The sequence below is a fragment of the Eptatretus burgeri genome, chromosome 3 (assembly GCF_056783735.1).
Source record: "Eptatretus burgeri isolate ZD-2024b chromosome 3, Ebu_testis_v1, whole genome shotgun sequence".
NCBI classification, from domain to species: Eukaryota; Metazoa; Chordata; class Myxini; order Myxiniformes; family Myxinidae; genus Eptatretus; species Eptatretus burgeri.
The window spans coordinates 81415808-81432547 of NC_140963.1; the positions used below are offsets into that span (position 1 = coordinate 81415808).

General features: G+C 46.1%; 1 long non-coding RNA gene across 2 annotated transcripts in view; it reads right to left on the minus strand.

The window, feature by feature from the left end:
• Nucleotides 1-16335: 16335 nt before the first annotated feature.
• The window catches only part of LOC147030301 (uncharacterized), a 64498-nt gene continuing 64093 nt past the window's right edge, over nucleotides 16336-16740 (minus strand). For both annotated transcript variants that reach the window (XR_015056300.1, XR_015056299.1), the window contains one exon: nucleotides 16336-16529. This is a non-coding gene — a long non-coding RNA (uncharacterized LOC147030301). The remainder of the gene's footprint in view (nucleotides 16530-16740) is intronic.

Sequence of the window (16740 nt, forward strand, 5' to 3'; positions counted from 1 at the left end):
CCAAAGACTCAGCTTCATTGCGGGAGATGCCGATGATCTTAAATGCCCTGGTTTCGACAGCGTGAAGTCGAGAAAGGTGGGAGGCAGGAGCACCAGCCCAGAGGGGAGAGCAGTACTCCATCAGGCTACGGACAAAAGCTTTGTAAGTGGTCAGGAGCTCAAGAGGGCCGAGGAAGGACTTTGCACGACGGAGGATTCCCAGTCGGCGACTGGCTTTTGAGGCGAGGTTGGAAATGTGACTTTCCCAGGAAAGGTCATGGCAGATAGTGAGACCCAGAAGCTTAAAAGAAAAGACTTCTTCCAGAGGATTGTTGAGAAAGTGGATGGGGGGGTTTTGTAAACGGTCCTTTCGAAGAGACATAGTGAGAGTGTGAGATTTGTCTGGATTGAAAGACATGTTCCACGTGTTGGACCAGTTTGTGATTTTATCCAGATCTGCAGTGAGCGAAGAAGCTGCTGCTTGCCGGTCTGAGGGATGACAGATGGTACGGCAGAGGGTGGAGTTGTCGGCAAAGAGAAATAGAGGATTTTCCAGAGAGTCCGAGAGATCATTGATGAAAACCAGAAAAAGAACAGGGCCCAGAACGCTACCTTGAGGAACTCCAGCCTGCACAGGAAGAGGGGATGAAAGAACTCCATTTAGGGCCACACGTTGACTGCGACAGGAGAGGAAGTCTGCGAGCCATGAGTGGAGATGGCCTTGAATACCATGGGAAGAGAGTTTGGTGAGTAGGGCAGGGTGCCAGACTGTGTCAAAAGCACGTGATATGTCCAGGGATGATTTTAACTGATGATTTTAACGCAATTTCCGGTTACTTCGGCCTGGATTCGGGATCAGCGATAAAATAATGTAAATCACGATTAAAAAATATTTTTTGATGATGCGGGAGATATCTTTATTAAAATTAACTTTGGGGGAAAAATAATTGAATAAATAAATAAATAAACGATCACTTCTGGTCAAGAATAAAATAAAAGTTCCGGAAAGAGTTTCAAAATCACTCCCGGTAATGTTAAATACTAAATAAACACTTTCCTGTCATGAAAAAAATCACCTTCGGAAGTATAAAATTAACTTTGGGGAAAAAATAATTGAATAAATAAATAAACACTTCCGGTCATGATCTCCCAGCATGCATCATTCCCCATGAAAAAAACTGGAAACGAAAAAAAAAAAACAGAAACAAAACAAAAATGGAAGCAAAATGGTCAGAGCCAACGACACAGATTCACAATTGTCATGGTATTGTGTTGTTTTTGTTGTTTCCTATTCTCTCATGTGCACGCATTAAGTAATATTCACAAGATAGAAATAAAACCCAATCGTGTTTATACACCGCACAGCGTTTAACAACACCTGGAAACAAAATGTCATAGCTAACGACACGGATTCCAAATAGCCAGGGCTATTGTGTTGTTGTTGTTGTTGTTGTTGTTCTTTCCTATTCTCTCACGTGTACGTGTTAAGTATTAAGCTCACTTCGTTTGCTATTAATATTTTTAAACGAGTGCGTGCCCGTACATGCAAAAAATTAAAAAATAAAAACTTTCAAACCGCGCGCCAGAAACAACAACCACACAGGCCGTTCCTTCACTCTCTTGTGCCGGTACGTGCAAAAAATGAAAAAATAAAAACTTTCAAACCACGTGCCAGAAACTGTGGTGTCCTCGTCAGCCAGTCTCGGCCCAGGAGCGCCGGCCCCTCCCCTCGTACCACAAACAGCGAGAGCAAAGCGATTTGACCTCGGTAGGTCACAGATACGTCTGTCATTCCAAGTGGCATAATCGCTTCGCTGGTGTACGTGTACAGTGTGAGGGTCGACCTGATGAGGTTGAGACCGTTGAGTCTACGAGCGGTCTGTTCGCCCATGATCGACACCGCGGCCCCGGTATCAATTTGAAAAACGATCGGTGTCTCGTTCACCTCGATCTCCAATGTCATTGGTTTTGTGACCGCCGGACCAATTGAAAACAGGCTCATCATCGGCGGCAGGTCCTGCTCTGGGTCGTCTGGGTTGCCTCGTGCAGATTGCAGGTTGCAGGTCTTGCTCCGGGACGTAAAAGCGTACGTCATGTACAAAACCTCGCACAGGTTGCAGGTCTCGCTCAGGGTCGTTCGGCTGGCCTCGCACAGGTTGAAGGTCTTGCCCCGGGTCATCGGGGTTGCCCTACGCCACGTGGACCTCCGGACCACCTGTGAGGCTCTGGCCGGCAATGGCTTGGACATCTCTCAGCAACTGTTCGACGGCCAATGCCGTTTCGACTGCTGAATTGAACGTAATGTTCTCGTACTTCAGCCGTAGCATCGCCGAAACCATGTCCAAGTCTTGCAATCCAGCAATAAAAGGATCTTTGAGCCTGGCCTGCCGTTCACTCGACATGACTTTGCAGGCGACGGCAAGATGTCTCACCCGCGCGGAGAAACTCGCGATGCGCTCCCCCGGGCTCCTTGCCAGGTGATCGAACTCGAACCGCGCGAGCTGCGATTATTTTCCGGACACCGTGTGCGCCTGGCAATCCAATTGCTCCGGAAACAACTCAAAGTCATTGCCGATGAAAACATGCACTCAGCCATGAGCGGGATTCGATCCCATCCTCGTCGCCAATTGTGGTGTCCGAGGTGCAGACAGATACGAGCCGAGAGTGTAGTTGTAACTCTGGTTTATTGCGTACTCGGATGCGCACCACTCTGAGCCTCTAGCGGGCGCGTACAGATATATGCATGCCTAAGCATGTGACTATTATCACAAATACCCCATGCCCCCTCAGCGCTCTATGCCCATACACCACAGAAACAACAACCACACAGTCCGTTACTTCGCTCTTGTAAACGACGACTGGATTGGGGCATTGTGTTTATTTCTATAAATGCACAAAAGAAATCGAGAAATTATAGTTAGATACAGTAAGTCATCACTATCCGGAAGTCCGTACGTTGTAACCCGTCGTGGGGAACACGCTCTAACTTGGCCATAACTTGGGAACCACTTGCCCGATTAATTTCAAACCTTGAAAAGGCAAACAAACAGAGATTGCTGTAATTATAGAGAGATGGAAGGTAGATACTGTGGCCTGTGGGTGCAAAACGCCAAGCAACGTGTCCTGTCATTGGTAACTAAATGGCGCTCTTTCCCCATCGGCCACGCCTACGCAGCAACGTGTCCTGTCATTGGTGTGGTAAATAAATGGTCATAACTTGGGAACCACTTGTCCGATTAATTTTAAACCTTGAAAAGGCACATCCTCAGGTCCCTAGCAATATACCTGGCAAGTTTCAATTAGATCGGAATAGTGGTTGTCGAAAAACAGCGGTCACACACACACACACACACACACACACACACACACACACACACACACACACACACACACACACACACACACACACACACACACACACTGCTGAACTTATAGGTAGATGAAGCCATTTCTATATTTCATGATATCAATCCGTCCGTCCATCCATCAAAAATGAAGAAGAATAACTTTTCTAACACGGCGTTTCTACGAAACCCCTTGTTCGTCTACTGACACCCCTTGCTGGACCTTTGAAGAGCCTTTAAGACCCTGATAACCCAGAAGACCCGAAAGACCCAGATGACTCAAGTTCCTGAGGACCCAAAAGACCCAGATAACCGAGAAGTACCGGAGGACCCAAAAGACCTAAAAGTATCCGTGGACCCAAAATACCCTGAAGACCCAAAATACCCAGATGAACCAAAAGTCCCCGAGGACCCAAAATACCCTGAAGACCCAAAAGATCTAGATGACCCAAAAGACCCATAATACTCAGATAACATTGTAACAAACCGTATATTAATTAATACAAATAATATTAACAACAATAATAATAGTTGTGTCATTTGGCAATCCTTACTATAATTCACGGACTGGTGTGTGTGTGTGTGTGTGTGTGTGTGTGTGTGTGTGTGTGTGTGTGTGTGTGTGTGTGTGTGTGTGTGTGTGTGTGTGTGTGTGTGTGTGTGTGTGTGTTCTGTACTCCTTCAGTACTCAAGTACTGTTACTGTTCTGGTCAGATTACTTGATACATAGGATCAGCATGACCCCAATTAATGCAGATAAGAGGGGTGGTTTTATCTTTACCTGTGGTCTTGGAGGGAGGAGGGGGAGATGCAAATTCTCTATGTTCCACGTTTTTCTGTCCTGTACAGTGATGTGTTTTGAATTATAAGCATTATGAGTAGGTATATTTTTGCTTCATGCACGTAACTGGTTTTTGGGGGTTTCTTGCCTACACAGAGCTGTCAGTAGACCATCCATCCATCCATTGAGACCATATTCTGTGCAGAGCATTGGTGCTGCCCAATCAGTCTCCTGAGCGATTGGGTACAATTCTGAATGGGTCACCACTCCGACACAGGATACCAGCAAGCTGGTACTCATTTTGCCAACCTCAGAAGGATGACAGTCTGAGTCATCCCCACCTGGTATTAATTCAACAGCCGAGCAGGATTTTAACTCAGGACCCGAGGACGCCAAGCCCACCACGAGCCATTAAGCCAACACCAAGTCACCTATACACCGCCTAAATAAAGGAATGTGTCAGAAGAACGTGTTGCATGCCTGGAACAAGATCGCCCGTAGGGCCGGTACTCTGCTCGTAATAATAACGAACTTATCTCTGTCCTGGCCCGAGCTCATCTGGGCTTGGTGAAAAGCAAACCAATGCTCAAGCAGCACAGCAGGCAACGAAGCAACAAGGCCTTAAAGACCAATTAAAATTTGGTCCAATGGACCAAGAGGCTGCTAGTAATTCTTAAGGGTAATTCTAAACGATTCTACAGGGGATTTCTAAAGGGCTCCAAAAGGTCATTCTCAAGGGTGGTTCTTAAGGGCAATTCTAAAGGGTAATTCCAAAGGGTGGTTCTAAAGGGTAATTCTAAAGGGTAATTCTAAAGGGTAATTCTAAAGGGTAATTCTAAAGGGTGGTTCTTAAGGGCAATTCTAAAGGGTAATTCTAAAGGGTGGTTCTAAAGGGTAATTCTAAAGGGTGGTTATCAAGGGTAATTCTAAAGGGTAATTCTAAAGGGTGGTTCTAAAGGGTGGTTCTTAATGGTGGTTCCAAAGGGTAATTCTATAGGGTGGTTCTTAAGGGTAATTCTAAAGGTTGGTTATTAAGGGTGGTTCTTAAGGGTAATTCTAAAGGGTTCTAAAAGGTGGTTCTAAAGGATAATTCATGTGAGCTGTAAAGGGTTATAATTGTCATGTGAGCTGTAAACCACAGCCCTTGGCAAGGGGGCAGGGCATGGGGAGCGGAAGCGGAGCCTGACAGTGAAGATGTGTGGGGCTACGGTGGGATACCGTGTGGAGTGACATTGCATGCTATGCTGTTCATTAAAGCTGTTGATCTCCTACCTTGAAATGTGGAGTCATCTTATTACGTGGTTGCAGCAAAAGATAAACCTACCGATTGGAACCCCATCTAGTCAGGTCAGGTCAGCTATAGGAACATGCGCTGGAACAGCGCGTCACTGCATCCACTTTCTGCCGGTACTCCAGTGGCCTCTGTGTGGCCATCCCCCAGGCAGATGCCGAGCCCATCCCCATCTCCTTGAGATGCTGATCAACCTGCTGCAACCATGAGGCATGTGGTCGGCTCATTGGCCTCTTCCACTCACGAGGCTTCCTCACTGAGAGAATCTGGTGAGCAGGATCAGCATCAGGAAAATGAGCCACGTGTCCATACAGCCGCATCTGTTGCTCATGTTCTATGCAGGTAACAAATCTCATTTTAATCTCTCTCAGCAACCGCTCTTTGGACAAAAAATCCGACCAATGAGAGCCAAGGATTCTCTGAAGAGACCTGGTACAAAAGGAATTAAGTCTGCATCTCAGATCCCTTGTCAGAGTCCAAGTCTCACATTCCGAGAGCAAGACTGGAAGCACTAAGGACCTGAAGACTTGGACTTTCGTCCTGCTGCACAGGTACTGACAGCACCACACCCCATGATCCAGTGAATCCATGAATCCCCAGACCCGAACCAGCCATCTATTGACCTCTAGCTCACAGTCAGCAGAGACATGAATATCACTTACAAGGTAAGTGAATCTGTCTGTGACCTCAACATCCTCACCACAAACAGGTACAGACAGGATGTCATTGAAAGCCTGGATCTTGGTTTTGACCCAGGAAACCCATAATCTCAGCGGCTCTGACTCCTCGTTCAGGACCTCAAGGGCCTTCAAAAAGATCTCCAGATTCTCTGCAAAGATGACTGCATCATCTGCGAAATCAAGGTCAGAGAGATTTAACATTCCCAAATGACACAATGCAGCTTGATCTCTCTGACATCTTCCCCAGAATCCAGTCCATACAAGCACTGAAAAGAGTGGAGGCCAGCACACACCCCTGACAAACTCCTGCAACAACTGGAAATACGTCGGAGAAGGCAACACCACAACTTACAGCACTCTCAGCACCAGAGTATAGTTCAGACATCAGATTGATCAGTTTTGTTGACACCCCATGAAGACTAAGAATACTCAAGAGGGCATCCCAATTCACTGAATTGAATACTTTGCAGAGATCAACATCGGCTGCAAGCAGCCGCTGGCGCAGTTCTCGTCTGCGTTCAGTAAGGACCTGAAGGGCAAGGATACGCTCAATCATTGAACTCTTTGCTGTAACACCTGACTGATTTGGGAACTGACGCTCAAGCAGATGGTGGCGAACCCAATCAAGAATTATCCGAGCAAAGACCGTGTCCCGCATTGAGAGCAGCCATCACCCCTTGGCCGTTGCTGCAGTGCTAGCGATCACCCTTGCTTTTCCAGAGAGGGACAACAAGACCCCACTTCCAGTCAGTTGGGATGATGCTTGTGTTCCAGGCAGAGCACAGAACTGCATGCAATGACATGAATACAGCATTTCCACCAGGCTTGAGAAGTTTAGCGTGGATGACACAGATCCCAGGAGCTTTACCCATTTCAACCGGTTCACCACAGCCGGTGTTTCCACAAACGAAGATGGATCACAGTTGATTGGAGGGTCAGCAATAGGGATGGTAATACCACTGACATCCAACTCAACAGTTGGTGGATCAGCCTTGTACAGCCGCTCAAAGTAGCCGACCGGCCCAGAGGGCCTTCAATTTGGACTCCTCTGTCAAGAGCCCTCATCCCTCCACTCTAACTGCAGTACATCAAGGGATGGGCTTGGAGGAACGCAATGCAGGAATTCCCCTGCAAGCAGGATGAGAATGACTTGACCACAGGTGATGCTCTACCCCCTCACAGATTCCTTGCTCATAGGCCTCTTCGTCCACCCTTAGTGCACGCACAGTTTTACCCCTCAGCTACCAGAACAGCTCAGCTCTGCCATTCAGCCTGGCTCTACAATTCAATGGTATCCAGTGTCCCTTGAGACACATAATTCTTCTTTGCCCTCTGGTGAGTTCCAAGACATCAACCGGCAACATCAAGGATTGTGGTCTTGAAGGCACTCCACAACTCTTCAGGATTCCCGAAAGCACTCAGACTCCCCAAATCCACACACAGCCTGTTTGGAAACTCCTCAGCTGCCCTCTCATCCTTGAGCTTGCCAACATCCAGCCTCGGCTGGGATGGTACCATTCTCCTGGATTTACGTTGCACCTTTAGAGTTGGTACTACAAGCCTGAGGTCAGTATTGAGGAACTGAGCACTCCGGTGGACCTTGCCGTTTTGGATCATCCTCCAGAGACTATCAACAAGCACGCAGTCAATCTCCTTTGCCACACCGCCAGCGCTGGAATACCAAGTCCAGCAACGAGCCTGCGAGTGCTGAAACCATGAACCAGCCACCAGAAATCCATTACTTCTTGCAAAGTCAAGGAACTTAGTGCTATTCTGGTTCACAGTTCCAGACCCATGGGGACCAACTCATGCCTCATAACCATTCCTGTCAGTTCCATTCGATGCAATGAAATCCCCCAAGACTGGAAGTGTATCTCGTCTGGAGCACTGATCAACCACAGACTCGAGCGTGGCACAGAATGCATCCTTCACGGTGAGGTCACTCGCCTCAGTCAGAGCATAGACAGAGACCAGAGCACCGACACCCAAAGAGTGATGAATCCTTCGTCTCTCAATACGCTCGTTGACCGGTGTTACCTCAATTATCATTGGAATCAGCTTATTGGACACAGCTACAGCAACTCCTTGGGCATGGTAACCATCAGAGTGACCAGACCAATAGTCGGTGTAACAACCCACCATGATCTCACTACTATCTGGTCTCTGAACCTCAGAGATTGCTGCAAGACCGATGTTCAAACGCTTGAGCTCAGATGATAACAGAGACAGGTGTTCATCCTCTCTTAGGGATAGGACATTCCATGCACCCACCCGAAGGGACTGCCTCAGGTTAACCCAAGGAGACCGCTGTCTGGTGAATGACACCTCAGCACCACCCTGACACACACTCCCACAATATGACCTGGGAAGGTTACTCCGTGGTTTTCCTCCTATCATCAAAGAGTGGGGATCCCGAAGGATTTGCCCCAATCTCATCATCCGGTGAGCTATCCTGCGGAGGGCAGCTGCACAGGAGGTACTCCCATTGAGTGGGTTTTCAATATTATTTGTGGTTTTCTTGTGTTTTGTAGAGTGAATGGTTTTACGGTGGCCAGAGTGCAAATCCTGCCACCAACCTCATAAAAAATAAGTAACCCAACTGCAGGAGGACGTCCGCAGACACTGTTTGGCATTAGAAAAGGATGGCCGTTGGCTCACAAGAAGCAAATCCACCCATTGACAGTTTTTCTTTTTAATCCTGCTGGGTGTCCATGTCATACACCCTCTTCACCAAAAAATCTGGTGGGGAGATGGTTTCGTCACCAACAACCTGACCATGAAACTGTTTAGTGCAGGTTTGCATGGTACCTGTGGCAAGTCACAGATCTGATTTGGCCTGACCTGACAACAGTGATTCTTGGAATATTGTCATCTAGTTATTCTTGGACAAGTGTACAATGGCGGACGTGCCCATGATGTCATGCATGGAATGGATCAGCGCCAACCTCGGCGAAGCCTTCGAGCTATTCATAAAGCATACCCAGGTGTACTTTACTCTGAAGGATGTAGCAGGTGACAAACAAATCAGCCACCTTCTCCTGCTATCAGGTGAGGACCACTTGAGACACTACAGTTTGTGGGGCCTTGATAATGCTGAGGGCACAATGCCAAACACTGTGATGTCAGTGGTGATTTGGCAGTGTTTTGAAGCTGAACTGAAAGCCCAGGCCAATTACCACGTGGTTTGTTTTACCTACAATGATTCAAGCAGGACGATGATGAAAGCATGGACAATTTCATCTCCAGATGCCACCTGCAAGCGAGCAAATGCAAGTTCAAGACCCCCCGAGGTGGAGGAGTGCAGAATAGAACAGCTTATTGCGGGGATACGGTATCAGGAGCTACAGAAAGAGCTCCTTGCAAAGGCCGACACTCTCACGTTGGACAAAGCCCTGGAAATAAGACGATCACATGAGGTCTCTGTCACTCACATGCAGCTGTTCACCCAAGCTCAACAGGCAACCAATTTTGTCCACACCATTGGGTACCACCCAAAAGAGTGCCACTTCTGTGGAAGGCAACATCCACCCCAGCCTCGGCACTGATACCCAGCATGGGGCTCGACATGTGAGGAATGCGGAAAGCAAAACCACTGGAAAGCCATTTGTCTCTTGAGATTGAGGCAAGAAAAAGGCCAGCAGACAACCTGCCCAGAGACCAAAGGGCACAAATCCTTCAACTGAAAGCCTATCCACACCCTGAGAAGAGATGAAGAACTCAACAAGGACTGAGACACGTTGAGCTTCACCACAATTAAAATCCACAGCCATACCATTGATTCCTGGCGAAAGATTTTCACCAACTTGACCATTTCACTACCTGGCCGAGCTGATATTCACTTCCTGAGGTCAAGGTTGACAATGGGCCGGAGAGCATTACCTTGCCCCTTCGGATATACAAGCAAATGTATCTCCAAAACTTCAACTCATCTGGGCTGCCGCTACATGGTCGTGTTCAAGAGAAACCCAGACAATAGTAATGGCCTCCAACAGTTCACAAATTTGGCAATTTGGCACCCTTATGGTCACCTGCAAGAAATAGAATACCCAGTGGGTCGATGCTGAATTTTTCATAGTCAAGGCCGTTGGCCCCGCAATCCTTGGCCTTCCCACCTGTGGTGGACCTTCAACTACTCACACTCCACTACTGATTTTTGAAGGAGAATTGTGCAACCGATAAGCCAGTGAACACATTGGATGACCTGCTGGCCACTTATCTGGACCAATTTGATAATATTGGCAATTTTCCAGCCTAGTATCGCATCATAGTAGACCCCAGGGTGCCCCCTGTAATACATGCACCACATCGATGCCCCATCCAGATGATAGACGAAGTAAAGTCAGAACTGGACAGAATGCTGAGACAGGGCATCATACGGAAGGTCGATGAGCCTACATACTGGGTCAGCGGTCTCACCTACGTGCGGAAAGCAAACGCAAACTTAGACGATGCCTGGACCCAAAAGACTTGAACCACGCCATCAAGAGGTGCCACCACTGTACTCATAACACTCGAAGAGCTGACTCATAAGTTTGCAGGCTCAATGGTTTTCTCCAAGCTGCATGCCAAAAATGGGTATTGGTCAATCAAGCTTGATCATCCCTCCCAGATACTCACAACCTTCAACTCCACCATATGGTACTTAGTGCTTCCAGCAATGCCATTTGGATTTGTGATGTCCCAAGATGGCTTCCAGACCAGGATGGACCAAATTAATGACAAGTAAGACACATAAAATATTGTTGCGGGTATGGCCATAAGGAGTAACAGGAGTAAGATAGACTAGTTATTTCATCAATAAACATTCGGCATAAGTGTGGTTTCTATGTAGAATGATAGGATGTGTCGAAGTGTGATCAGAAGTAGATAAAATGTGACCCCTCCCTTCTGTTATCCTATTTATCCTTTAAATCGCTTCCCTTTGCAATCTGTCGATGTGCTTCTTTTAATGCGTCGTTTGCAGTTCCGCAAACGAGCAAACTCCCTCGTCCTCTCCAAGGAAGGTGAAAGAAAGACCGAGTGACCATGTGTAAAGGTAAGATATGGGCCAGGGAATGACAATCTCTTGCAGCTATCTGAAGCCGCAGAAGCAGCGAGAAGCTGTGAGAAGCTAAGCGGTGAGCCAATGAGAATGCAGCTATGTACGGTTTGCGAGGTAATAAAAAGCTGAGGGGCAGGGAAAGAACGGAGAGAGAGAGAGAGAGAGAGAGAGAGAGAGAGAGAGAGAGAGAGAGAGAGAGAGAGAGAGAGAGAGAGAGAGAGAGAGAGAGAGAGAGAGAGAGAGAGAGAGAGAGAGAGACAGACAGACAGACAGACAGACAGACAGACAGACAGAGAGAGAGAGACAGAGAGAGAGAGAGAGAGAGAGAGAGAGAGAGAGAGAGAGAGACAGAGACAGAGACAGAGACAGAGACAGAGACAGAGACAGAGACAGAGACAGAGACAGAGACAGAGACAGAGAGAGAGAGAGAGAGAGAGAGAGAGAGAGAGAGAGAGAGAGAGAGAGAGAGAGAGAGAGAGAGAGAGAGACAGAGACAGAGACAGAGACAGAGACAGAGACAGAGAGAGACAGAGACAGAGACAGAGACAGAGACAGAGACAGAGACAGAGACAGAGACAGAGACAGAGACAGAGACAGAGACAGAGACAGAGACAGAGACAGAGACAGAGAGAGAGAGAGAGAGAGAGAGAGAGAGAGAGAGAGAGAGAGAGAGAGAGAGAGAGAGAGAGAGAGAGAGAGAGAGAGAGAGAGAGAGAGAGAGAGAGAGAGAGAGAGAGAGAGAGAGAGAGAGAGAGAGAGAGAGAGAGAGAGAGAGAGAGAGAGAGAAAGAGAGAGAGAGAGAGAGAGAGAGAGAGAGAGAGAGAGAGAGAGAGAGAGAGAGAGAGAGAGACAGACAGACAGACAGACAGACAGACAGACAGACAGAGAGACAGACAGAGAGACAGAGAGAGAGAGAGAGAGAGAGAGAGAGAGAGAGAGAGAGAGAGAGAGAGAGAGAGAGAGAGAGAGAGAGAGACAGAGACAGAGACAGAGACAGAGACAGAGACAGAGACAGAGACAGAGACAGAGACAGAGAGAGAGAGAGAGAGAGAGAGAGAGAGAGAGAGAGAGAGAGAGAGAGAGAGAGAGAGGAGAGCAGGACGACAAGAAAGCAGTATGGGTGAGTAGCTCCAGGCAGACAGCTGCGGAGAAACAGAAGGCTCGGCAAAGCTCGCGTGTGCCTCGGAGGAGTTACGGGGCCTGGGTGCGACACAGTCTTCTCTCTTCTCTCTTCTCTCTTCTCTCTTCTCTCTTCTCTCTTCTCTCTTCTCTCTTCTCTCTTCTCTCTTCTCTCTTCTCTCTTCTCTCTTCTCTCTTCTCTCTTCTCTCTTCTCTCTTCTCTCTTCTCTCTCTCTCTCTCTCTCTCTCTCTCTCTCTCTCTCTCTCTCTCTCTCTCTCTCTCTCTCTCTCACAGACACCACCACCCATCATTATATCACCAACCCATGCAAGCGTCATGTTTAAGAGAATACTGATCAGTGCGTTTGCTTCTTCTCCTTCCCACCTCTTTCGTTAATGAACCATGTTTTTCCACCACTGGCATGTGTACCTGGTGCATGGTTCGGATTTGGAAATGGTGATTTATGGCAAGGGTAAGACCACAGCCATTACATAAATTGGTATGAAAAGCCCTCGAAAGGAAGTTTAAAATGCAGTGGTTTGGCCTGGGTAACGGCTCGGCCCTCATCTTTTTAGACTGATGAACTGGCTGCAGGCAACAGGATTTGCTGGAGTTTCTGTATGTCAGAAACCGAAGTAAAGATCTCTTTGGCTTTTATGGTGTTCAGCCTCCAAGGACTATCCATTGCTAAATTGGTGACCGGCAACCAGTTGAAAGATTTGACCTCGACTCTACCCATGGCCAACAATAACAATATACATTGGAAATAAATTACAAAATAAGTATTCTGTAAAATCCTGCAGAAGATGCATAATCACAAGGGTTAGACCATCCTCTCTGAGTCTTGGAGGTCAGCAATTCAGACCATGGCTGAGTCATACCAAAGACTTAAAAAATGGAACATCCTGCTTCCTTGCTACGATGCTCAGCATTAAAGAGGATAGAGCATGGACAAACAACCCTAAGTTGGAAATAATAGCACAAGCTTTGACTGCCTGAATGGCCCCCTCCTGCATCAAAGTTCCTTGTGAAGGGACTGATGTTATAACCACAGTCTGCCCCGCAGTCTCAGCAGACGTCTCTCATTCTGTAAAGTTCACATCTGCTCCAGCCTGACACCGGACGTGGAAGTAGCCTCGCTCAACAGCGACACGTATTGGCCGAACAGTTCTATTTATTCCTGCATTTTCCTTCATTAACATGCATGCTTACCTTGCAATCCATGGCAGACTTCATGGCAAACTTTATAATGGCAGATTTTCCCAGTATGTGCATGCATAAATGGCATGCAATGGCTTGTGGTATCGTTTTGTGGTTGTTGGCTCGCCGAAATAGGTGACCCTTATCGTCAGTAATTCTGTCTGTTTGTTACCTTCGCAAACTTTGTTGCGAAGGTTATGTTTTGATCACTGTGTATTTATTTATTTATTTGTGAATGTGTGTGTTTGTTTGTTTTTGTTTGTTTGTTATTCGCATAACTCCAAAAGTATTGAACTGAATCGCAGCAAATTTGGTGGGATGATTGGTTATTATCCGAGGACCATTTGATTAGCATTTGGGAGCGATCGGGTCAAAGGTTAAGGTCAAGGTCAAGAAAAGGTCAAAATCGTCTTTTTACCATAGCGCGGTCAATTTGTATCCAATTTGCATGCAACTAATGCCAAAATGTTCAGAATTCAATGCCCCATCTTGTGATATGTGACATCAGACAATGACGTAATAACGCTCATTAGCGGTTGGGAGTCAAAGGTCGGGGGGGGGGGGTCACGACATTGCAAAATGTGTGGTTTTAGTCATAACATGGTCAATTCTTATCCGATTTGCATGAAACCAACACCAAAATGTTGACTGTTCTGTTCCCCACACTCCAATACCAATTACAAAATTAAGAGCACAAAGGTCAAGGTCGAGGTCATGAAAAGGTCAAAATCGTCATTTTGTCATAGTGTGGTCAATTTTTATCCAATGCCAAAATGTTGTGAATTCAATGCCCAATCTTGTAATATACGATATGACACAATGACGTCATTACCTTTGTTAGCGGTTTGGGTCAAAGGTCATGGGAGTCAACGACCTTTATTATCATAACGCGGTCAATTCTTATACAATTTGAATGTAAGTAGATTCAAAATATTTAGAATTCAATTCCCTATCCTGTGATGTGTAATATTTGATTTCTTATAATATGACCAGTTGTCATCAGATTGACTTGACACCGACACCCAAAAAGGTCAGGGAGTTCATACAGAAATTGTACAATGTACATGAATCAGTGTCAAACAGCAGGAAATTTAATATTTTTAAGCCATCATAACACATATGAGATGGCAGATGTGGTATGGGATTAAATACCCTCACAATCAACGGTTTCTGGGGGGGGGGGGAGCAAAATGTAGCGTTGGCAAAGGTATGCGCTCGCCTGAGTGCCCGTTCTAGTTTGGATGTTTGTTCGTTTGTCATCAGCATAATTGGTAGTAAACATGGGTGGATTTCGACCAAACTCGGGTGGTAAGTCCATTGTATGACCTTGTGCTTTGGAAATTGTGATGGTTGCTAGGGACGCTTTGGTTCCGTTGCAACAACCGAAAAAACTTCAAAATCGGTACCGTTCACGCGAAATCAATTCTGAAAGCCATTATCCCACGTAGGGTTATGAAATTTGGCACGAATGATCTACAGGTGATGCTCTATCAAATATATTCTGGTTTTTGTGATATATGGAATACTTTACCCGCAGCGCCCCCTACAATTAAGGTATGCGCGAAAATTGGAGAAAATTGAAGGCCCCCTAGCGACCAGGTGAGTGCATCGATACGAATGAAACTTTGCAGGTTCATGGTACTCAATGAGTACTGCAACTTTGCCTCAGGACATATTGACCGATTTCGCTTAGGTCAGGGGTCAAAGGTCAATTAGTACAAAAATCGATAATATGCGAGAGCATATTAATGCAATTATGATAATATGCAATTATTTTGCTCGGCTGGCTGGTGAAGAAGAAAAAAGAAGTGCAATTTGGTGGTTTAACGATTTCCCGATTTAATACTTTAGCAATGTATTCTCGCGTCTTTATCATTCTTGGTAGTTATGCAAATTCTCAAGAATAAAAGGAATGATTTTTCAAAGGTTTAGGACTTCACTCTATAGTAGCTTTTCAGATTATCATTTTATACATGTTTGGTTGGGGTGGCAATAATTTTTGCCATGCAATTATTATTTCCATCCCTCCATATGGAATATTACCATACTCCATGATATTGATAAAATATTCTGAAAGCACAAAAAAATAAATTTGATGACATTTTGCAGAAACACAAACTCGCCCAAATCTTAAAGCAAAACCAGTTGTCTTCACTTTATCGTTTTGTACATGCCCTTTAAACTTGCATTTGAATCGCATGATGGGCTACTTCAAGTGATGAAAGTTGATGAAATCCAAAGAAAAATTTGCATTCATTAAATAATTGATCACATTCGCCTCTGAGCTGTCTAGCCTGGGATTGAATCTTGGCTCAGCTATAAACAGTCATCCCATTGTTTAACAGGCAGGGTGAATAATCAATGTATGTGCCCGTCCTTTGGATGGACGTTAAACGGGCTTCCCGTGTCTGCCCGCATGAGTTTGGGGACGTTAGAGATCCCAAGGTGTCCTACGAAAATAGTAGGTGAGCCATCACAGTCACCATGAACAAATTCAAAATTCTTGCCCTAAACACCTGCTGGGAAGACAATGGCAAACTACTCAGTGTAACCCTTGCCAAGAAACTGCTTCGGCAGCACAGACGCTATGTAACAGATTATGGTACATCAGAATTAGACAGAAGTTATGACGTGTCCTGCCACAGCAAAATTTGCCCAAAAGCATTGATTTGCTCTCAATTGTTTTGAGTATTTTATCACATTCATATGATGGGCCATTATGCGGAAACCTCACAACGTTATGCCAAAGCTGGGTCCATCTTGTGGAGAAGTGAAAGGAACACATTGAACACGGGTTTCCATGGCTTTAATTGTGCTGACTGACAAACAAGACGGATTGGAAGAAAAGCTTCCTAATTATCCCCCAAGAGAGGGTTTCCTGTACAAAGCTCACCGTTCTTGATGAGCGAGGTCAGCAATTGTTTGGCTCTCCAAGACCATACAGCTGTTGTTCCCAGTTTCATTGTCCAGTCTTGTAGACCGAGTGCTTCCAGAAAATCGCAGAGACACGTTCATCGCTTTTGCCGAAATATCCAGCATGTCTTTCAGACCAGCAAAGATAGACTTCATGACGATACCTCATGCGCACGATATCTGCGAAGCATTAAGGGTTCATCTTCTATATGGTCAACTGTAAAGCATTTCACTTTGAGGGGACATCGGTTTACAACATACAAAATATTACTCCCTCCCTACCACGTCATCGCAGATGCTCCATATATGCTCCTCCCTTACTCCCATCTCCTCATGACATTAATTCCCTTCTACCCCATAACCTCCTTTCTTTCTCATATCATCCTCCCTC